A 9,262-nucleotide genomic window follows, 5' to 3' on the forward strand; every position below is an offset into this window, starting at 1 on the left:
TACTAGCTAGTGGTAGGCTAACGTTAGCTGCTGTCAAGTATAGTGTTAACTAGCTAGTGGTAGGCTAACGTTAGCTGCTGTTGAGTATAGTGTTAACTAGCTAGCGGTAGGCTAACGTTAGCTGCTGTCGAGTATAGTGTTAACTAGCTAGCGGTAGGCTAACGTTAGCTGCTGTCGAGTATAGTGTTAACTAGCTAGCGGTAGGCTAACGTTAGCTGCTGTCGAGTATAGTGTTAACTAGCTAGCGGTAGGCTAACGTTAGCTGCTGTCGAGTATAGTGTTAACTAGCTAGCGGTAGGCTAACGTTAGCTGCTGTCGAGTATAGTGTTAACTAGCTAGCGGTAGGCTAACGTTAGCTGCTGTCGAGTATAGTGTTAACTAGCTAGCGCTAGGCTAACGTTAGCTACTGTCGAGTATAGTGTTAACTAGCTAGCGGTAGGCTAACATTAGCTACTGTCGAGTATAGTGTTAACTAGCTAGCAGTAGGCTAACATTAGCTGCTGTCGAGTGTAGTGTTAACTAGCTAGCGGTAGGCTAACGGTAGCTGCTGTTGAGTATAGTGTTAACTAGCGTCATGTGCAGCAGTGTTTGTGTTTCAGAGCATCAGAGAGAAGAGCAGACATATCAGTGGAGCCAGATTTCGGTAGCCAGGGTTGGCAGGAAGAAGATTTTATAAGTAAATGTTCCAGTTAATGATCCAGGCAGAACATTCTCGTCTCCTCCTTCATTTTACAGTCCAACGGGGCTAGAACGGCTCCGGGTCAAACCTCAATATGGAATAGATTAATCTGCATTATTTTTTTAACGCGTTATTTTTTCTCAGATTAATTAATCGAAATTAACGTTATTTTGACAGCCCTAATATATATATATATGCACACACACACAGGGTGCAGCCCCCCCTCCTGGGTCAGGGTGCAGCCAGAAGCAGTGATCCATATAATCACACACATCCACAACATCAAAAAAACAACTAACTCAATATATATACAATATGATATCATCTACATATACACAAAACATACTAATGCAGACGATAAGGGAACATCTGCACCCTGTCAGGATCAAAGGTTACCTTCTAACATTCAAACCTTATTTTATATTATTATAATAATAATCATTGGGTATTTATGTCTTATTTCCCATCATTTCTGTTTGTTGTTTCTGTAATCTCTCTCTCTGTCTTTTGTGTTCTAGTTTAAATGTTTTCTCTGCATGAATGTGTCCCATCCCTTGTTTTAAAGCCAAGGGGCCCCATTAAATGGGTCATAAACTAAACACCAGTACTCCCCTGCGTCTCCAACTGAAATATTAAAGATAACCAGGCTATCATCATCATAGTACCAGCTCACTCTGCTCATGCTCTGATTAGACTCTACACTAAAGATTCTTCCCTCTGTTCGGTGTGACTTGATAAACCAAACATGCCACCTTATCCTCTCTCCAATCTCTGCATCTGAGAGTGACTTCGTCTCCCTCTGAGAAGACCTCTACAGCAGGGGGGCCACATTTGGCAGCCAATACGTTTACATTCTCAAAGAGGCTTCACAGATGTACCAACCTGAGTGATTTAACATTAGAGATGAAAACACCAGCGAGTAGTTTTGGTCTACTGAAGGAACAGTCTGGTTGTCCTAGGTCAGTGATTTTTCCGAGATTATCCTTCCAACGTGGCGGCTGGTCATCAGTGGAGTCAGTGATAGGGTACGGCAACACAGCGGTCTCTCCCACTGAGCGGTAGATTACCTCAGACTGTAGTCTCAACTCTACAGGTGATGTTGAAAAACGAAGAGCTGATGTTTTTCTCACCACTTGGTATCTTCCTCTAACATTGTCCATCACTGATGTCGTCTTGTCCCCAAAAACTCTGCTCCATGTTTCTTGCTCATATCTAGAGTCCTGTTTGAACCACTGGATATCCAGATTATCAGCTGCTCCCTCACATGGCAGGTCCACTGGTTCTCCAAGTCTCGCTTCAATATATCTCCAACCTAGTGAAGTACAAACAGTAATAATGATGTTGTTGTCATGCGTCACGTTGCCCTCAGTCCAACACTCCTCAGGGTCAGGTTGAGGATGGTGTAAGAAGAAGGATTCACCCTGCTGACAAGTAGTCGTTTCAAGTGTTCAGGTACTGAGGAGCTGTTGGACCAGAGGTCAGAGGTGTTGGACCAGAGATCAGAGGTGTTGGACCAGAGGTCAGAGGTGTTGGACCAGAGGTCAGAGGTGTTGGACCAGAGGTCAGAGGTGTTGGACCAGAGATCAGAGGTGTTGGACCAGAGGTCAGAGGTGTTGGACCAGAGGTCAGAGGTGTTGGACCAGAGGTCAGAGGTGTTGGACCAGAGGTCAGAGGTGTTGGACCAGAGGTCAGAGGTGTTCCACAGGACAAGCTTCTCCTCACCAACAATGTCCTTTACACAAATCTAAAACCACAGAGCTGATGGGTCTTCATACACATTATTCAGAGAGGAGAGGAAACATCCAGAGATAAGAGAGAGGGTGTGTCTGAGTGTCTGTCCAGTCTGTGTGTGTGTGTGTGTGTGTGTGTGTGTGTGTGTGTGTGTGTGTGTCTGTCTTTGTGTGTGTGTCTGCTTCTGTGCCTTCCCTTTCCCGAGCCACATTAACCAGCTCCGACTGGGGGATCCCGAGGCGTTCCCAGGCCAGGTTGGAGATATAATCCCTCCACCTAGTCCTGGGTGTTCCCCGAGGCCTCCTCCCAGCTGGACGTCCCTCCACCTAGTCCTGGGTGTTCCCCGAGGCCTCCTCTCAGCTGGACGTCCCTCCACCTAGTCCTGGGTGTTCCCCGAGGCCTCCTCCCAGCTGGACGTCCCTCCACCTAGTCCTGGGTGTTCCCCGAGGCCTCCTCCCAGCTGGACGTCCCTCCACCTAGTCCTGGGTCTTCCCCGAGGCCTCCTCCCAGCTGGACGTCCCTCCACCTAGTCCTGGGTCTTCCCCGAGGCCTCCTCTCAGCTGGACGTCCCTCCACCTAGTCCTGGGTCTTCCCAGTTGTCAGTAGTATCTTTGCCATAATGTGTAACGTAATGCATGCGTTACGCCTATGTGCTCACACTCACATATCAAAAAATGCATTGACGATGGCGACACCAAGTCCTCCCAGAGTTGTTCCTTTTGTCATTAGTTTAGCTTTCAATAACTTGGTAAACAGAGGCAGTAAGAGAACAGCTACATGCAGGGTGGCACCAAGATAAATGATGCTGGACCAACAACGTGGAACTACATCAGGCATCTCCAAACACACCCAGATAGGTCAGTCACTGGATAATGTGAAAGAGACGTTACAGTTAGCATATATCGTCACAGGTAACAAGCTAACCATCGCTAAGTGTTGTGCTAATGCTGGGAACAGGCACATTGTATCTTATAGTTAGTAGTTGCTGAGGCTAAGAAATCCATGGCCCACAGGAGGCGGGACGCACGGCTCCATCTCCCCAGGAACAAACGCTGTGTCGGGGGGGCAAACTCATGTGATGCGTAGTTGATCCCGTGGATGATTTGTAGGCTGTTAAGTGAACAAGGTGTACCCGGTCCACCAAACACTGGGCCGTCTTCACTGTCTTCATTCTGCACATATTTCTGTTGCTGTAGTCCTGTTTACTATTTCATTATTTCATCATGCGTGGCAGCGGATCACCTGCCGTGGAGACGCTGGCCTCACTAACCTCTCCTCCTCTGAGTCGGGTCTCCCTCACGCTGGACTCAGTCTCACTGAGCCTACTAACACTTAGAAAATAAATGGCATTACATCAGTGAGTTCATACTGCTGATTGTGCGTAATGTGGACTGACACTGAGATGCATGTTGTTCTGTAACTGGTGTGGCGCTGACACTATTCTCTTGTGTTCCACTTCGACATTAGACATTTTTTTTGAGTGAAAGAGACATTACATTTAGCATATATCGTCACAGGTAACAAGCTAACCATCGCTAAGTGTTGTGCTAATGCTGGGAACAGGATCATTGTATCTTTATAGTTGTATCCATATGATGTGACAGTCTTATGTTAATATTTCACCAGGTCCGAGGTCTAGAGGGATGTGTTAAGTAGACCCCATAACGTTATCCTACAGCTGATGGTGATACTGGACTGTCTGGATGGAGCTACAGGACATGCTTTCAATTCATAAGATTTAACAATACAGTGTTAGAGACAGATCAGATGGACAGAGACTGGAGACTTGACTTGGACTTGCAAAAAATGACTTGTGAACATCTCTGACACGTACACACACACACACACACACACACACACACACACACACACACACACACACACACACACACACACACCACACACACACACCACACACAAACAACAAATCCTCATCTACAGTTCATCTCGATAAAGAGCTCTGTTCCTCTTCTCCCAGGCTTTATCTAGATAACTGGCTAATTTATATGGTTCATATGTGAACAGCCATCTCAGTCTTTGAGCATCATCCATATTTACCAAGTCAAGCTCTGCTTTTATCCTACGAAACAAAAAACATGTATGTATATGTGTATACATGTGTATACATGTGTATATGTGTATGCATTTGTATATGTGTATGCATTTGTATATGTGTATGCATGTGTATATGTGTATACATGTGTATATGTGTATGCATGTATGAATATGTGTATACATGTGTATATGTGTATGCATGTATATGTGTATACATGTGTATATGTGTATACATGTGTGTAAATATGTGTATGCATGTGTATATGTGTATACATGTGTGTTTGAGTGTATACATGTGTGTATGTGTATACATGTGTATGCATGTGTGTATATGTGTATGCATGTGTGTATATGTGTATGCATGTGTATACGTGTATATGTGTATGCATGTATGTATATGTGTATACATGTGTATATGTGTATGCATGTGTGTATATGTGTATACATGTGTATATGTGTATGCATGTGTGTACATGTGTATACATGTGTATATGTGTATGCATGTATGTATATGTGTATACATGTGTGTATACATGTGTGTATATGTGTATGCATGTGTGTACATGTGTATACATGTGTATATGTGTATGCATGTATGTATATGTGTATACATGTGTATATGTGTATGCATGTATGTATACATGTGTATAAGTGTATGCATGTGTGTATACATGTGTATATGTGTATGCATGTATGTATATGTGTATACATGTGTATATGTGTATGCATGTATGTATGTGTATATGTGTATGCATGTGTGTATATGTGTATGCATGTGTATATGTGTATACATGTGTATATGTGTATGCATGTGTGTATATGTGTATACATGTGTGTATATGTATATGCATGTGTGTATATGTGTATACATGTGTGTATATGTGTTACCGGAGGCTGTATTACAGAGGGTCAGCGGCGGGTCAGCGGCGCGGCGAACGGGCTCTGGAGCACCGGAGCCGGCTTGGAAGCCGACGAAGGATCGGCGGTGCCCAATATATTCAGTATCTATGGCAACCTGCCCTGCCTCTGAATGTCAGGCCCCCAGCCTTCACAGCTTTAAATCACGACTTAAAACTCACTGTTATTCATTGGCCTTCAAACCTGCTTGAGAGGTGCATTAGTCTGTTATTTGTTGTGTTACTCCCGTGTTTATAATCATGTCCATGTCCAGCACGCTGGTCAACCTGGTTTTCAGGTGGATTGGATTGGTACCAAACTTCTCTGGTGAGACAAGCGTGACGGTCAGGAAGACGTTTTGGGGGAAACTGATCAGAAAATGTAACAGTACGTTGTAGAAATGTAGTGGAGTAGATAGTAAATACATAGTAAAACCACTCCATTACTCCTATAAATATCAATCACCAAGTAACGCAGGATTTAATCAGTTTAATTGCTGATGTAAATTGCAGTGTTAGTGTTTCTTTGCATACTATGATTTATTAGTACTTCATAAAACCAACACAGTTTCAATAGACAATTCCCTAAAATAATTCCCTTAATTTCGTTTTATTAAAGTTAAAATGTATTGATTTAGTTCATGAATATTGATTACATCAGTCAATGATTTCTAAATGACTGGAAAACATAATTAATTAGTTTTATTTCTTAATTATACAATAAAAAACAATTACCCAGATTGATAATCTTTGATTTCCAGGATTTCTAATCGATGTCAGAGTAGCTCCTGCTGGTGCAAATCATCAGGTCAGTGACTCAAATTACAGTGTTTCCCACCCAGTGGATTTAAATATATCAGGATTTTAAAATAACAAATATATGTTTTTTATTTGGTTACCTGATTATACATAAAAATACCTATTTTGTTTAAGTTGCGTCCGTTCGAGAAAGTTTAATCGGCGCTCTGTTGATAAGCCTGTGTGTGTGTGTGTGGCTAGCTAGCAGCTAGCTAGTTACGCAGTAGCGGCAGTTTCGCGTCCGGGCAGCTAGTGAATCATCGTACCAATGCCTTAGAAAACATTTAGTCTTCGCCTCCCTTCGTTGATAAGAATGCTGTCCATTGATTCCAGTGAATAACATTCATTAGAATAACCGCACAACACCGATGTCAGACTGGTTTCTGTCGGCCGCGGCCACATTTTCCGTTTTTGGCCGAGCTAGCTAACCAGCTAGCATAGCTGCTAGTTAGCCTGTTAGCAACGCCTATGATGGGGAGCGGATCGATAACGGAAGGTAGGTCACACAGTTCGGTTATATTGCTTCTTTTATACCGTTTAAATCAAACGTTACGAATGTATCTACGATTGTAAGTCAACGCCAATCTTATTAAAAAACCCGCAAATAACTTAATTGTCCAGATCGTCGCTTGGTTTTTGGTAGCTACATCCGGGCTACTGTAGCTCTTTTGGTTAGCCGCCTCAGAGCTAACAGCTAAAACACATCTTTCAGAGGTTCTGTTGGAACTAACGTTTAGACTGGTGTCAGGTTAGCCACAGTGCTAACTACGGAGCTACATGAAAGATGGCATTATTAAACCGCTGACTGTTTGCTATGTTCAAACTGAGAATCTGAAGTGGCTTCTTAACGTTTTGTGTCTCTTCACTCATCAGTCAGACTGTATTCAGGTGGATATTAACATCACTGGGGTTTAAAATGTGTGTGTATGTGTGTGTGTGTGTCTCTGTCTGTCTGTCTGTGTGTGTCTAGACCCCTAGTCTGTGTGTGTGTGTTTCTTTGTTTGTGTGTGTGTGTTTCTTTGTTTGTGTGTGTGTTTCTTTGTTTGTATGTGTGTGTTTCTTTGTTTGTGTGTGTGTGTCTCTGTCTCTCTCTGTGTCTCTGTGTGTGTGTGTGTGTCTCTCTCTGTGTGTGTGTGTCTCTCTCTCTGTGTGTGTGTGTGTGTGTCACAGACTGTATTCAGTTGGATATTAACATTACTGGGCTTTAAAATGACCCTCATTCAAAGGAAAAGCTGCCAATCTGAATCTGTAAAGTAACGGAAGCTGTCAGATAAAAACCACTCAAGTAAAAAAGGGACAGTATTTCCCTCTGAGAGGAGTGTTTGGGTATTTAAGGTGCAGATGTTGCCCCTCTTTGCTGTCAGCAGGCCTATTTATAGGAGCGGTATCTTCTGTCTGTGAAGAGATCTTCGACAGTGTAGCTGTTTTGTTACACTGAATGAATACAGTTGGTGCAGTTTAATTTCAGGGGTGGATGTTCTTCACACACACACACACACACACACACACATACACACACACACATATACACACACACACACACACACACACACACACACACACACACACACACACACAAAGACCAGGGGTCTAGACACACACACAGACACACACACACACACACACACACACACACACACACACATACACACACACACACACACACACACACACACACACACACACACAAAGACCAGGGGTCTAGACACACACACAGACACACACACACACAGACAGACCAGGGGTCCACACACAGACACACACACACACAGACAGACACACACAAAGACCAGGGGTCCACACACACACACACACACACACACACACACACACACACACACACACACACACACACACACACACACACACACACACACACACACACACACACACACACACACACACACACACACACACACAGACAGACAGACACACACTCCAGAAATATACATCAGCATATGATATTTAGCTTAATTATCCACAATCTAGGATACAGTATTAAAAAACAGTTCTATCATGTAATCATGCACAGCCTTGACGCCCATTACTGGGACCATCTCTGAGGAAAGCTAGCTGAGATGTTGAAAAAAGCTAAAGCTCCGTCTTTTGAATAAGTCAGAATACGTTAAATATGAAATAATTGGGATTTTGTTTTTGTATAGTTCTTTAAAAATCAAAAGGAAACTTGTTTTGGAGAATAAAATGACTCTGGGCTGAGGTTTCCTAGGAACCAAAAAGGCTCCGGATGCTGCAGATGTTGGTATAATATGAAGATGGCTGGTGGATATAGACAAAAAATAATAATAATTTATTGAATGAATCAAATATGAACATATGTGTCAGTGGCTTGTTGATCTTTACATTGTTAGTTCATTGCCTGGCCTGGCCACACACACACACACACACACACACACACACACACACACACACACACACACACACACACACACTCTAACCTGGCCTGGGACACACACACACACACACACACACACACACACACACACACACACACACACACACACACTCTCTAACCTGGCCTGGGACACACACACACACACACACACACACACACACACACACACACACACTCTCTAACCTGGCCTGGGACACACACACACACACACACACACTCTCTAACCTGGCCTGGGACACACACACACACACACACACTCTAACCTGGCCTGGGACACACACACACACCTCTATCCTGGCCTGGGACACACACACACACACACACACACACACACACACACACACACACACTCTAACCTGGCCTGGGACACACACACACACTCTCTATCCTGGCCTGGGACACACACACACACACACACACACACACACTCTCTATCCTGGCCTGGGACACATTCATACGGTTTGATAAAGGACTTACTGGACTTTATCTTATCATTGCACTTACAATAACGAGCGTAGCTGTCCTCAATTTAGGTCATCCTGTATGTCTCATCTCTGGTTTTTTCGTGTGTGTGTGTGTGTGTGTGTGTGTGTGTGTGTGTGAGAGAGACGGGGGAACTAAGCAGCCCCGCCTGCTGCAGAGAGCTGACAGGATGTAAACAGCAGCAGCTTTCAGCGACGTTAGAGAGAA

At 43.7% G+C, this 9,262-nt stretch overlaps 1 protein-coding gene across 3 annotated transcripts in view; it reads left to right on the top strand.

The window, feature by feature from the left end:
- The first annotated feature begins 6,345 nt into the window (after positions 1-6,345).
- ambra1b (autophagy/beclin-1 regulator 1b) overlaps positions 6,346-9,262 on the top strand; it is a 36,636-nt gene continuing 33,719 nt past the window's right edge. For 2 of the 3 annotated variants that reach the window (XM_078256300.1, XM_078256301.1), the window contains exon 1: positions 6,346-6,655. The gene's annotated coding sequence lies outside the window, so the exon portion shown is untranslated. The remainder of the gene's footprint in view (positions 6,656-9,262) is intronic. The other variant, XM_078256299.1, reaches the window with a different exon arrangement.

Source organism: Sander vitreus, chromosome 8 (assembly GCF_031162955.1).
Source record: "Sander vitreus isolate 19-12246 chromosome 8, sanVit1, whole genome shotgun sequence".
Taxonomy (NCBI): Eukaryota; Metazoa; Chordata; class Actinopteri; order Perciformes; family Percidae; genus Sander; species Sander vitreus.